This window comes from Salmo trutta, chromosome 15 (genome assembly GCF_901001165.1).
Source record: "Salmo trutta chromosome 15, fSalTru1.1, whole genome shotgun sequence".
NCBI classification, from domain to species: Eukaryota; Metazoa; Chordata; class Actinopteri; order Salmoniformes; family Salmonidae; genus Salmo; species Salmo trutta.
This window is the reverse complement of record NC_042971.1, coordinates 46,637,657-46,651,514: the sequence shown is the minus strand read 5'-3', so window position 1 is coordinate 46,651,514 and position 13,858 is coordinate 46,637,657.

The following is a 13,858-nucleotide window of genomic DNA, read 5'->3' as shown; positions in this document are numbered from 1 at the left end:
TTGAAAACTATTATGGACTACAAAGGGAAACCCAGCCGCGAGCTGCCCAGTGACACAATCCCCCCCCCTTTGTTTTTACACTGATGCTACTTGCAGTTTATTATCTATGCATAGTCACTTTACCCCTACCAACGTGTTCAAATTAAGTTGACTAACCTGTACCCCTGCACATTGACTCGGTACTTGTACCCCCTGTATATAGCCTCGTTATTTTATTGTATTACTTTTTGTTTTATTTTTTACTTTAGTTAATTTAGTAAATATTTTCTTAACTGTATTTCTTGAACTGCATTGTTGGCTTGAAAGTAAGCATTTCACAATATGTTGTATTCGGCGCATGTGACAAATCAAATTTGATTCGATTTTATATATGAGAGAACTAGGGAAGGTTGAACACCAGGCAGGCTGTAGCGTTCTGGATAAGTTGCAGGGGTTTGATGACACAAGAGCCCAGCCAACAGCGAGTTGTAGTAGTCCAGAAGGGAGATGACAATTGCCTGGATTAGGACCTGTGTCGCTTCCTCTGTTAGTTATTGTCGTACTCTTCGGATATTGTATAGCATGAACTTGCAGGAGCGAGTCACTGCTTTGATGTTTGCAGAGCTCAACAGGGTGTTGTCCAGGGTCACGCGAAGGTTTTTTGCACTCTGGGATGGGGACACCGTGGAGTTATCAACTGTGAATGAGTGGTCTTGGAGCGGGTAAGCCTTCCCCGGGAGGAAGAGCAGCTCCATCTTGTCGAGGTTGAGCTTGAGGTGGTGGGCCAACATCCAAGCTGAGATATCTGCCAGGCACATATAGATTGTGTGCCGCTGCCTGGGTGTCAGAAGGGCAGAAGGAGAAAAGTAGTTGAGTGTCATCCGCATAGCAATGATAGGAGAGACCATGTGAGGATATGACGGAGCTGAGTGACTTGGTGTATAGAGAGAAGAAGAGAGGGCCTAGAGCCGACCCCTGGGGGACACCAGTAGTGAGAGTATGTGGTGCATACACAGATCCTATCCACGTCATCTGGTAGGAGCGGCCTGCAAGGTAGGATGCAATCCAACAGTGTGCACAGCCTGAGATGCCCAGCCCTGAGAGGGCGGAAAGGAGGATCTGATGGTTCACGGTGTCGAAGGCAGCGGCTAGATCTAGGAGGATGAGAACAGAGGAGAGAGAGTCAGATTTGGCAATGCGGAGAGCCTCCGTGACACAGAGAAGAGTAGTCTTGGTTGGGTGACCCGTCTTGAAGCCAAACTGGTCAGGCTCAAGAAGATCATGGTGAGAGAGATAGCGAGAGAGTTGGTAAGGGACAGCACGCTAAAGTGTTTTGGAATGAAAATAAAGAATGGATACTGGTCTGTAGTTTTTGACATCAGAGGAGTCAAGTGTTGGTTTCTTGAGGAGGGGAGTGACTGACCATTTTGAAGACAGAGGGGACACAGCCAGATGTCAGGGATGAGTTGATGAGGGAAGTGAGGAATAAGAGAAGGTCTCCAGAGATGTTCTGGAGAAGGGAGGAGGGGATGGGGTCGAGTAACGCAGGTTGTCAGGTGGCAGGACCTCACTAGTTGCGGGATTTCATCTGGATAGAGAGGGGAGAAAGAAGTCAAGGCATAGGGTAGTTCTGTGTGAGTGAGACCAGTGGACTCAATAGGCTGAGTGAATGAGGAGCGGATGTCGTCAACCTTCTTTTCAAAGTCTTGACAAAGTTGTCTGCAGAGAGGGAGGAGGGAAGGGGAGGGGTGGAGGATTAAGGAGGGAGGAGAAGGTGGAAAATAGTTTTCTAGGGTGAGAGGCAGAAGCTTGGAAATCAGAGTGATAGAAAGTGGGTTTAGCAGCGGATACAGAGGGAGACAAGGTAGAGAGGATGGAGTGAAAGGATGATAGGTCCTCCAGAAGTTTAGTTTTCCTGAGGCTGAGACATCTCAAGATGAGGAATTAGCTAAAATAGAATAAAACAAGGTCAATGAAACGGTTGCAATTAAGAAAATTCCATTAATTTTACCCTCATCTTCTGCACTGACAACATATTGAATATAGCTTGTGTAACCCTCACAAGACTCGGATAGATCCGCATGGGAATAATGGTGAAAAGGACATCTCAGTAAATTAACTATTTATGTATATAAATAAAAATTAATTCACGCTATAGAAATAAAAACCCTCTGGTATTTGAGTGTACTCTGAAAACTCAGTCTTGCACCCATTGGAGCTCAATGAAGATAGAATGATTCAGCAAATTAATGGGAAACCCAATGTTACTCACAATACCGTAGCAAACTCCCTGAAACAATCATTCCAAGGCCGATGCCTATCTATAATCAATGGCGGAAAATACACTGCATGAAATAGAAGAGATGTCCATCGTCACAAAATACGTTTTCAGGTCGTCTCGGAACAAAAACCAGGCTAACTCTTGAAGCGACGATGGCAAAATTATCCACATCCGGTGAATTCAGGTAAATTTCATAGATAGATGTTTAACTAGACTTTCTCTAGACTTGTAACAGGTAAGTAAAATTAAACAACAGTCTTTTTGCTAAATGCATATCATATCTTCACAAATATAAAAGTTTACGTTCAACAACTCTTTTCTCTCACGTCGTGTACAGCCTCAAGGTTCATATAAAGAGATCACACGATTGGCTCAAAAACTTAAAGCTTCTTTTTGGCTAAACCAAACCAGGTTACTTTAGTTCACATCAATGTGACGGCACATTAAATAATTAAACCTAGAGTGCCTCTTAAATTATTGACAGATTGTTTCTTTGAAGCTTTCACATGTGTTTGATGCAACGCAAACAACATAGTCTCAATAGGAAAGGCTGTAATAAAATGTAGTGTTTCTAATACATGATTTTAACAGGGTATTACACTTGTCTGCCACCTTCACCAGCAAACCCTGTGTTAGATGACAGCTCTACTACCTTCAATCCTCCCTCTGCTCCTCATTTTGGTGGGAGCTGGAAGTATGAAATCAAACCTGTGAAAATGGCCCTTCATGTGGTGCTAGGGAATCAACAGCAGAAGCAGTCTGTGTTGGTAGAGATAGAGGGAATCCTTAATTCTAAACCACTGGGACATGCACAGTATCCTCTGACCTGGCTGACCCAGATCCAGTCACACCAAACATTTAGCATGATTCCTCTCTCCCACAAGCCATCTTTTACTCTAGTGACCTTCTTGGTTGTCAACTTCTGAGCTGCTTTCATCCACAACTATCTCCCTACTCTTCAGACACATCAGAAATGGGAAACTGGCAGGGAAACCTTGATGTAGGCCAGATTGCTATGATTGTGGACCCTCAGTAGATTCCGGCTTCATGGCCTATCAGAAAGATCACTGAAACGTACCCTGGGGTGGATGGCCGAGTTCGGACCGCAAAGATCTCCATCAAGGGTCAAGACTATGGCACAGAGGACTAAACACAGATGTGCTGCTCAAATCTGGGGGCAACTGTATTGAACTGTGTCCATAATGTGTCTGTGTCTACCAACGGAAGATTTACAATGCTAGCTGGGCAGATGCGCTGTCCACACTGTGTGGATTGTTTAGCTCTATTTGAACCACAAATCTCCTTCAGGTAGCATTTATTTATCCTCCAGGAACGGTAAGACAAATGGTAATACACATGACATGGGTTTCTTGAAGTGTTGTCGTTGTTTTGACAGGCAATCAAATGTAGAATTCCTAAGTTGAACTATTCACATCAGCAAAAGCATGAGATGACAAACATCCCAGGTATTTCAGGGCGTAGTGGCATACATAGACACACTTGTTTTGTATTTATTTTCAAATATGTCTATTCAATATATTTTTTAATATAGTCTGTGTTTTTGTCTTGTGGTCTCAGAACTAATTATCTTCTGTCTGCCTCGGGCTATTACTGAGGTATGAGCTGAGGGGAAGAATGATCAAAGGGAGAGAGCCCAGTTAAATCGGAAAAGAATAATGTAATTATGGAATAACATTAGCATGCACAGCTGCAAAGAATCCAATTGAGAGAAAAGCAAAGTAATCCCACACTTTTGATTGGTGGGTTAAGTATAATCTTATCTTGTCAGCACTAATCACACTGTAGCTATTACCATATTCACACACTGAGCTCAAACTCATCTCGAGTCTTTTGAAACTACAGTACAGTGAATATGCAGACAGGTAAAGACAGCTGTGTGACTTGGTTATCTGTTAAGAGTCAAGAAGGGCAGAGAGCTGACAGCTTGTCAGTCATGATTCACAGAGCATCTCAATCTCTTCTCTTCTAGATCGCCTCAACCTGCCTGCCAACGTCACAACTCAGTTTTTAAACTCAACTGTTGCCAAGGTACCATTCTTGGTTCTCACAGTTCTCATTTAAAGTTTCAAGTTGTGATACAGTTTCCGTTTCAGCCTATTTCAAATCAAATCAAGCATTTGTCACATGTGAATACAACCTTACCGTGAAATGCTTAATTACAAGCCCTTAACCAACAATGCAGTTCAAGAAAGAGTTAAGAAAATATTTACCTAATCAACTAAAGTAAAAAAACTATAAAAAGTAACACAATAAAATAGCAATAACAAGGCTATATAACCAAGGCAATGTGCGGGGGTACAGGTTAGTCTAGGTATTTTGTACACATAGGTAGGGGTAAAGTGACTGTGCATAGATAATAAACAGTGAGTAGCAGCAGTGTAAAAACAAAAGGGGGGGGGGTTGTGTCAATGTAAATAGTCCGGGTGGCCTTTTGATTAATTGTTCAGCAGTGTTATGGCTTGGGGGAAGAAGCTGTTAAGGAACCTTTTGGTCCTAGACTTGGTGCTCCGGTACCGCTTGCCGTGCGGTATCAGAGAGAAGAGTCTATGACTTGGGTGACTGGAGTCTTTGACAATTTTTTGGGCTTTCCTCTGACACCCCCTAGTATATAGGTCCTGGATGGCAGGAAGCTTGGTCCCAGTGATGTACTGGGGCGTATGCACTACCCTCTGTAGCGCCTTACAGTCAGATGCCGAGCAACTGCCATACCAGGCGGTGATGCAACCAGTCAGGATGCTCTCGATGTTGCAGCTGTAGAACTTTTTGAGGATCTGGGGACCCATGCCAAATCTTTTCAGTCTCCTGAGGGGGAAAGGTGTTGTCGTGCCCTCTTCACATCTGTCTTGGTGTGTTTGGACCACCATAGTTCATTGGTGATGTGGACACCAAGGAACTTGAAACTCTCAACCCACTCCACTACAGCCCCGTTGATGTGAATGGGGGACTGTTCGGCCCACCTTTCCCTATAGTCCACGATCAGCTCCTTTGTCTTGCTCACATTGAGGGAGAGGTTGTTGTCCTGGCATCACACTGCCAGGTCTCTGACCTCCTCCCTATATGCTGTCTCATCGTTGTCGGTAATCAGGACTACTACTGTTGTGTCGTCAGCAAACTTAATGATGTTGTTGGAATTGTGTTTGGCCACGCAGTCATGGGTGAACAGGGAGTACAGGAGGGGACTAAGCATACACTGTGTTGAGGATCAGCGTGGCAGACGAGTTGTTGTCTACCCTTACCACCTGAGGGCGGTCCGTCACAAAGTCCACGATCCAGTTGCAGAGGGAGGTGTTTAGTCCCAGGGTCCTTGGATTATTATTAAGCTTTTTGGGCATTATGGTGTTGAACGCTGAGCTGTAGTCAATGAACAGCATTCTCACATAGGTGTTCCTTTTGTCCAGGTGGGAAAGGGCAGTGTGGAGTGCGATTGAGATTGCGTCATCTGTGGATCTTTTTGGGCGGTATGGGAATTGGAGTAGGTCTATGGTATCCAGTTTGATGCTGTTGATGTGAGCCATAACCAGCCTTTCAAAGCACTTCATGGCTACCGACGTGAGTGCTATGGGGCGGTAATCATTTAGGCAGGTTACCTTCACTTTCTTGGGCACAGGGACTATGGGGGTCTGCTTGAAACATGTTGGTACTACAGACTCAATCCGGGAGAGGTTGAAAATGTCAGTGAAGACAGTTGCCAGTTGGTCCGTGCATGTTTGAGTAAACATCGTGGTAATCTGTCTGGACACGCGGCTTTGTGAATGTTGACCTGCTTAAAGATATTGCTCACATCGGCTACCGAGAGCACCATCACACAGTCGTCCAGAACAGCTTGTGCTCTCATGCATGCTTCAGTGTTACTTGCCTCGAAGAGAGCACAAAAGACATTTAGCTCATTTTGTTTCTGTCACTGGGCAGCTCGCAGCTGGGTTTCCCTTTGTAGTCCATAATAGTTTTCAAGCCCTGCCACATCCGATGAGCGTCATAGCCGGTGTAGTAGGATTTAATCTTAATCCTGTATTGACGCTTTGCCTGTTTGATGGTTCATCTGAGGGCGTAGAGGGATTTCATATAAGCGTCCAGATTAGTGTCCCGCTCCTTGAAACCAGCAGCTCTAGCCTTAAGCTCAATGCGGATGTTGCCTGTAATCCATGGCTTCTGGTTGGGACATTGTCGATGCACTTATTGATGAAGCCGTTGACTGAGGAGTATACTCCTCAATGCCATTGGATGAATCCCGGAAAATATTCCTGTCTGTGCTAGCAAAACAGTCCTGTAGAGTAACATCCGTGTCATCTGACCACTTCCGTATTGAGCGAGTGACTGGTACTTCCTGCTTTAATTTTTGCTTGTAAGCAGTAATCAGGAGGATATAATTATGGTCAGATTTGCCAAATGGAGTGCGAGGGATAGATTTGTATGCGTCTCTGTGTGTGGAGTAAATGTGGTCTAGAGTTTTTTCCCTCTGGTTGCACATGCTGGTAGAAATGAGGTAAAATGGATTTAAGTTTGCCTGCGTTAAAGTCCCCAGCCCCTAGGAGCGCTGCTTCTGGATGAGCATTTTCTTGTTTGCTTATGGCCTTATCCAGCTCGTTGCGTGAGGTCTTAGTGCCAGCATCAGTTTGTGGTGGAAATAGACGGCTACGAAGAATACAGATGAAAACTCTATGGTAAATAGTGTGGTCTACAGCTTATCATAAGGTCCTCTACCTCAGGCGAGCAATACCTCAAGACTTCTTTAATATTAGACATCGCGCACCAGCTGTTATTGACAAATAGACACACCATCCTTGCTCCTCGTCTTACCAGACGCAGCTTTTCTGTCCTGCCGATGCATGGAAAATCCCGCCAGCTCTATATTATCCGTGTTGTTGTTCAGCCACGACTCGGTGAAACATAAGATAATACAGTTTTTAATGTCCCGTTGGTAGGATAGTCTTGATCGTATATCATCCATTTTGTTTTCCAATGATTGCACGTTGGCCAATAGAACGGATGGTAGTGGAGGTTTACTCACTGGCCTATGAATTCTCAGTAAGCAGCCCGACCTCCGCTTCCTTTTTCTCTGTCTTTTCTTCACGCAAATGACAGGGATTTGGGCCCGTTCCCGAGAAAGCAGTATATTCTTTCCTTCGGACTCGTTAAAGAAAAAAATATTTGTCCAGTTCGAGGTGAGTAATCGATGTTTTGATGTCCAGAAGTTATTTTCGGTCATAAGAGATGGTAGCAACAACATTATGTTCTTCTGTACATAATGTTGCTGCTACCGTCTCTGATGACTGAAAATAACTTCTGGACTTCAGAACAGCGATTATTCAAAAAAAAAAAGAAGTTACAAACAACGCGAAAAAACTAACAAAATAGCACAGTTGGTTAGGAGCCTGTAAAACGGCAGCCATCCCCTACGGCGCCATTGAAATCAGTACCATATTCTAGTACTATATTTATAATAGTACATGATTACTGTCCATATTTGTTTATTTTCTTCATACAATCACAAACACCTCCAGACTTAAGCATATGTCACATCCTGACCAGTATAAGGGGTTATTTGTTATTGTAGTTTGGTCAGGACGTGGCATGGGTGTGTTTGTTTTGTGTTGTCGGGGTTTTTGGTTTGTGTTCTATGTTTTGTATTTCTATGTTCTATTTTCTAGTTTTTCTATTTCTATGTCTAGTTTATTGTTTTGACCTTCAATTGGAGGCAGCTGTTCCTCGTTGCCTCCAATTGAAGGTCCTATTTAGTAGTGGTGTTTTTCTATGGGTTTCGTGGGTAGTTGTTTAGTGTTTGTTGCACCTGACAAGACTGCTTTCGTCATTCTTTTTGTTCAGTGTTAATTTTTGTTTATTAAAGAAGATAATGAGCATTCACATTCCCGCTGCGTTTTGGTCCAATTCATACGACGCCCGGGACAATATCCATATTCTGTCCTCGTAATGGATGACCGAATGTCAATTCATATCAGATCTCTTCAGTGGAAGCATCTGTAGAATAAGACTTTGGTGAGTGTGAGCACACACAGATTGAGTGTTTTCATCCAATACCAGCCTTCGCTTGTGTCATCGAGTCCCCCATGAGGTCCAGTCAAAATCTTCCTCTGACACTTTCCTGTTTTGTAATTTCTTCACGGATTTAACAAACTTGACAGTCAGACAACTCTTAAATTCATTAAATCCATCTAATTATTTTTCGACCATAGCAAAACACATTCTTGTAAAATCATCTAGAAGGGTAATTCTTGAATTGCGGTGATAATAATGTCACCAAACTTTGGCATCATGTTAAAACACTTTAAAATGACATTTTATTTTTTACAAATAAAACATTTATAGTTTTACTAAACTGTTATTTAATAAGAAAACATATGGAAGTCATTTATGTTGCAACACGTCTATTTGTATGCATTGAAGAAAATACTGGGGTCTAGCAAATTGGCTTGTCCCAATGGTGATGTTTTGAGGTGTAGTGACATGTTTTGAATAAACCTATATTTACATTTACGTCATTTAGCAGACGCTCTTATCCAGAGCGACTTACAAATTTGTGCATTCACCTTATGATATCCAGTGGAACAACCACTTTACAATAGTACATCTATATACATTTTGGGGGGGGAGGGTGGGGGGCGGGTTAGAAGGATTACTTAATCCTATCCCAGGTATTCCTTAAAGAGGTGGGGTTTCAGGTGTCTCCGGAAGGTGGTGATTGACTCCGCTGTCCTGGCGTCGTGAGGGAGCTTGTTCCACCATTGGGGTGCCAGAGCAGCGAACAGTTTTGACTGGGCTGAGTGGGAACTGTGCTTCCGCAGAGGTAGGGAGGCGAGCAGGCCAGAGGTGGATGAACGCAGTGCCCTTCTTTGGGTGTAGGGACTGATCAGAGCCTAAAGGTACGGAGGTGCCGTTCCCCTCACAGCTCCGTAGGCAAGCACCATGGTCTTGTAGCAGATGCGAGCTTCAACTGGAAGCCAGTGGAGTGTGCGGAGGAGCGGGTGACGTGAGAGAACTTGGGAAGGTTGAACACCAGACGGGCTGCGGCGTTCTGGATGAGTTGTAGGGGTTTAATGGCACAGGCAGGGAGCCCCACCAACAGCGAGTTTGCAGTAATCCAGACGGGAGATGACAAGTGCCTGGATTAGGACCTGCGCTGCTTCCTGTGTGAGGCAGGGTTGTACTCTGCGAATATTGTAGAGCATGAACCTACAGGATCTGGTCACCGCCTTGATGTTAGCGGAGAATGACAGGGTGCTGTCCGGGGTCACGCCAAGGCTCTTAGCACTCTGGGAGGAGGACACAATGGAGTTGTCAACCGTGATGGCGAGATCATGGAACGGGCAGTCCTTCCCTGGGAGGAAGAACAGCTCCGTCTTGCCGAGGTTCAGCTTGAGGTGGTGAGCTGTCATACACACTGATATGTCTGCCAGACATGCAGAGATGCGATTCACCACCTGGTTATCAGAAGGGGGAAAGGAGAAGATTAATTGTGTTTCGTCTGCGTAGCAATGATAGGAGAGACCATGTGAGGATATGACAGAGCCAAGTGACTTGGTATATAGCGAGAATAGGAGAGGGCCTAGAACTGAGCCCAGGGGGGCACCAGTGGGGAGAGCACGTGGTGCGGAGACGGATTCTCGCCACGCCACCTGGTAGGAGCAACCTGTCAGGTAGGACGCAATCCAAGAGTGAGCCGCGCCGGAGATGCCCAACTCGGAGAGGGTGGAGAGGAGGATCTGATGGTTCACAGTATCAAAGGCAGCAGATAGGTCTAGAAGGATGAGAGCAGAGGAGAGAGAGTTAGCTTTAGCAGTGCGGAGAGCCTCCGTGACACAGAGAAGAGCAGTCTCAGTTGAATGACTAGTCTTGAAACCTGACTGATTTGGATCAAGAAGGTAATTCTGAGAGAGATAGAAAGAGAGCTGGCCAAGGACAGCACGCTCAAGAGTTTTGGAGAGAAAAGAAAGAAGGGATACTGGTCTGTAGTTGTTGACATCGGAGGGATCGAGTGTAGGTTTTTTGAGAAGGGGTGCAACTCTCGCTCTCTTGAAGACGGAAGGGACGTAGCCAGCGGTCAAGGATGAGTTGATGAGCGAGGTGAGGTAAGGGAGAAGGTCTCCGGAAATGGTCTGGAGAAGAGAGGAGGGGATAGGGTCAAGCGGGCAGGTTGTTGGGCGGCCGGCCGTCACAAGTCGCAAGATTCCATCTGGAGAGAGAGGGGAGAAAGAGGTCAAAGCATAGGGTAGGGCAATGTGAGCAGGACCAGCGGTGTCGTTTGACTTAACAAACGAGGATCGGATGTCGTCAACCTATATATTATTTTGAATGTCATGAATTGAACAAAAGCCTTATATTTACTGAATAGATAACCAAAGAATAATGTTAACGAGTGCGCTGAGAGTCGGGAAGCAAGTTCAGGGAGTGAGTGTTTTAATAAATAATGCAACTAAATACAAAACAAGAAACACAAACAAGGCACAGACATGACACTGGAACAGAAACAATAACTCCTGGGGAAGGAACCAAAGGGAGTGACATATATAGGAAAGGTAAATCAGGGAGGTGATCGAGTCCAGGTGAGTCTGATGACATGCAGGTGCTCGCAACGATGGTGATAGGTGTGCGCCATAACAGGCAGCCCGGTGACCTAGAGGCCGGAGAGGGAGCACATGTGACAATAATGAAAAAGGAATACCTGTCCCGAAATGTAATGTCATTGGTGTTCTCTGCAAATTATTATATATATTTTTTAACATAAAAAATCCTAAAAAGTACATCCTGTGGCAAATGGTTTATTGAGGGGGGACATTTATGGAAGCACATGGTGTGTCACGTCCTGACCATAGAGTGCTCTTATTTTCTATGGTAGAGTAGGTCAGGGCGTGACTGGGGGGTTTATTCTAGTTTATTTGTTCTATGTTGTGTTCTAGTTTCTTTTTTCTATGTTGAGGTTTTTGTATGATTCTAATAAAAGATGTGGAACAATACTCACGCTGCGCCTTGGTCCGTTCCTACACACATGCATGACATGGTGAGTCTGCACACTCTTCATATACTACCAATTAAAAAATATCTTTGGTAATTTCATGTGTCTAAATCAAATGTGTCATTGGTGTTTATCCTTTGTATGTAAAGGAAAACAGAATTATTAACAAAACAATTAAGATTCAATTACATTTTTGTTTATGCAAGTTATTATCAAGTTCCTACAAATATCCTATCAACACAAAAGCATTCAGTATGGTAAATTAAAGCATCTTAACCAAATCCTATGTATTTATTTTGTCAGGTATGAACAAATTGTGTGCAGCAGAGAAACACAAGCTATACAGACAACGCAGGGAAACTGCAAAAATCTTCCATTTGTATTTCAATTGGGTGTCGGGAGAGAAATTGTAACATATTCCATGGCATTTTCAGTTTTAAAATGTAATAAATGGTTGAAGTTGATTCTGATAATGACGTGTCAAGTCATTGGTGTTACATTATGTGCAATGTAACAGCACAGATTATTGGTATTTTACCAACCTAATTGTAATTTTATTCAAAAGTAAACATTCTAAGGAAATAACTATTACATTTTGATGACTCACCTTCAATTATTGTTGACGTTACAGCAAAAACAGTATAGATAAAACTTTATACATACCGTCCCTTACTATGTTAAAATAAAATAATAAAAACCTTTCTTCAAATTACCATTACCATTTATCTCCTTGATTACATGCGCAAATTGATTTGACGGAAAAACATTATGGAATGCCAGAATTGTCATTTAAGGTGTGAGTAACACCAATGACAAATGGCAGACAAGCGTTATTTTAGGGAGGGAGGACGGCAAACATCTAGCAACCCAAAGGTTGCGTTTTCAAACTTCATCACAGACAACTTTTGCATTTTAGCTAATTAGCAACTTTGCAATCGCTTATTTCTTTATAGCTACTTAGCATGTCAGCCAACTCTTCCCCTAACCCTAACCTTATCCCCTTTAACCTAACCCTAACCCTAACCCATAGCCTAGCTAACGTTAGTCACAACAAATTGGATTTTGGAACACATCATACTAATTGTAATTCGTTACATATCATACTAATTGTAATTCGTTACATATCATACTAATTGTAATTCGTTACATATCATACTAATTGTAATTCGTCACATATCATACTAATTGGAATTCGTAACATATCATACTAATTGGAATTCGTAACATACAGTTGAAGTCCGAAGTTTACATACACCTTAGCCAGATACATTAAAACTCAGTTTTTCACAATTCCTGACATTTAATCCTAGTAAAAATTCCCTGTCTTAGGTCAGTTAGGATTACCACTTTATTTTAAGAATGTGAAATGACAGAATAATAAGAGATAATTATTTATTTCAGCTTTTATTTCTTTCATCACATTCACAGTGGGTCAAAAGTTGACATACACTCAATTAGTATTTGGTAGCATTGCCTTTAAATTGTTTAACTTGGGTCAAACGTTTCAGGTAGCCTTCCACAAGCTTCCCACAATAAGTTGGGTGAATTGTTGGCCCATTCCTCCTGATAGAGCTGGTGTAACTGAATCAGGTTTGAAGGCCTCCCTGCTCACACACACTTTTTCAGTTCTGCACACACATTTTCTATGGGATTGAGGTCAGAGCTTTGTGATGGCCACTCCAATACCTTGACTTTGTTGTCCTTAAGCCATTTTGCCACAACTTTGGAAGTATGCTTGGGGTCATTGTTCATTTGGAAAACCCATTTGTGACCAAGCTTTAACTTCCTGACTAATGTCTTAAGATGTTGCTTCAATATATCCACATCATTTTTGTGCCTCATGATGCCACCTATTTTGTGAAGTGCACCAGTCCCTCCTGCAGCAAAACACCCCCACAGCATGATGCTGCCGCCCCCATGTTTCACGGTTAGGATGGTGTTCTTCGGCTTGCAAGCCTCCCCCTTTATCCTCCAAACATAACGATGGTCATTATGGCCAAACAGTTACATCAGACCAGAGGACATTTCTCCAAAAAGTAAGATCTTTGTCCCCATGTGCAGTTGTAAACCGTAGTCTGGCTTTTTTTATGGCGGATTTGGAGCAGTGGCTTCTTCCGTGCTGAGCGGCTTTTCAGGTTATGTCGATATAGGACTCGTTTTACTGTGGATATAGATACTTTTGTACCTGTTTCCTCCAGCATCTTCACAAGGTCCTTTGCTATTGTTCTGGGATTGATTTGCACTTTTTGCACCAAAGTATGTTCATCTCTAGGAGACAGAACGCGTCTCCTTCCTGAGTGGTATGACGGCTGCGTGGTCCTATGGTGTTTATACTTACGTACTATTGTTTGTACTGATGAACATGGTACCTTCAGGTGTTTGGAAATTGCTCCCAAGGATGAACCAGACTTGTGGAAGTCTACAATTTTTTTGTGATACAGTGAATTATAAGTGAAATAATCTGTCTGTAAACAATTGTTGGAAAAAGTACTTGTGTCATGCACAAAGTAGATGTCCTAAATGACTTGCCAAAACTATAGTTTGTTAACAAGAAATTTGTGGAGTGGTTGAAAAACGAGTTTTAATGACTCCAACCTAAGTGTATGTAA